Source organism: Apium graveolens, unplaced genomic scaffold (genome assembly GCF_009905375.1).
Source record: "Apium graveolens cultivar Ventura unplaced genomic scaffold, ASM990537v1 ctg5809, whole genome shotgun sequence".
Classification (NCBI taxonomy): Eukaryota; Viridiplantae; Streptophyta; class Magnoliopsida; order Apiales; family Apiaceae; genus Apium; species Apium graveolens.
In genome coordinates this window covers 114,330-115,833 of record NW_027419111.1, presented here as the reverse complement: position 1 = coordinate 115,833, position 1,504 = coordinate 114,330, and the positions used below count along the sequence as shown (strand labels likewise).

General features: G+C 45.1%; 1 non-coding gene across 1 annotated transcript; it reads left to right on the top strand.

Moving 5' to 3' along the window:
* The first annotated feature begins 968 nt into the window (after nt 1-968).
* On the top strand, nt 969-1,075 carry LOC141702861 (small nucleolar RNA R71). The gene has a single exon (XR_012567278.1). It is a non-coding gene; the product is annotated as a small nucleolar RNA R71 (small nucleolar RNA).
* Nucleotides 1,076-1,504: the final 429 nt, after the last annotated feature.

Genomic DNA, 1,504 nt, shown 5'->3' with positions numbered 1-1,504 from the left:
GTCTATCCAGCTTTTGTTGCTGCAATCTCTTAGGAAAAGGTGGTGGAGGATAGAGCTGTTTCTCCCCTGTATTAGCCTCAGGCAGAGTGTGTTCAACAGTAGTCTTCCTTGGTTCCGCCGCTTTCTCCTTTTGCTTAGCTTCTTCATCTCTAATTTCAGCTTCTCCTTCTTTTGCCTTTTCAGCATCAGCAACTTTTCCAGACCTTAAGGTAATAGCCTTGACTTGCTCTTTAGCTTCCTTCCTGCCTGGTACTTCCGTGTCACTGGGAAGAGTGCCAGGTTGACGATTGAGCACTGCATTGGCTAATTGACCGATTTGATTTTCCAAGGTCTTGATAGAAACCGCCTGACTCTTGCATAACAGCTTAAGTTCCTCAAAATCAGCACTAGTAGGTGTAGCTGTACTTCCCTGTTGAGGGTATGATTGCCTTGTAGCATACTGCTGTGGTTGCTGGAATCCAGGTGGGTTAAACTGTTTACTCACTCCTTGCTGATATGGTGGCTGAATAGCATTCTGATTATTCCCCCAGCTGAAATTTGGATGATTTCTGTTATTAGGATGATAGGTCGCTGGCACAGGCTGCTGTTGTCGCTGATAATTATTCATATACTGAACAGATTCGTTGATAAGAGAACACTGATCCGTAGTATGAGAACCTGCACAAAGCTCACAAACCATAGCTATTTGATTAACTCCATATGTAGCCATAGAATCAACCTTCATTGATAGCGCTTGAAGCTGGGCTGCAATAGCGGTGGCTGCATCAACTTCCAGAATACCTGCTACCTTACCTGACGTCATCCTCTGAGTTGGGTTTTGATGCTCATTTGCAGCCATAGTCTCTATAAGATTATACGCTTCAGTATAGCTTTTAGCCCATAAGGCGCCTCCAGCTGCTGCATCGAGCATGGGCCGAGATTGGGCCCCCAAACCATTATAGAAACCAGTGATCACCATCCAATCAGGCATTCCATGATGTGGACATTTTCTCAACATTTCCTTGTAGCGTTCCCAAGCCTCGCACATAGATTCTGTAGGTTGCTGCGCAAACTGAGTAAGAGCACTCCTCATAGCAGCAGTCTTTGCCATCGGATAAAACTTCACCAGAAACTTTTGCGCAAGATCTTGCCACGTAGTGATGGACCCAGCTGGTTCAGAATGTAACCAGTCTTTAGCCTTGTCCCTCAGTGAGAATGGGAAAAGCCTCAACTTGATAGCCTCATCGGTCACGCCATTATACTTAAAAGTGCTGCAGATCTCGACAAAATTCCTTATATGCATGTTAGGGTCTTCAGTCGCCGCTCCTCCAAAAGAAACAGAATTCTGCACCATCTGAATAGTGCCCGGCTTGATTTCAAAGGTGTTAGCTTGAATAGCCGGATGAAGAATGCTTGACTGAATGTCATCAATTTTTGGCCGAGAAAAATCCATAAGAGCTGGATCAGCTTGAACAATACGATCACCCATGTTTACTGGTTCTTTCCGCTCAGTTCCTGAATCCGA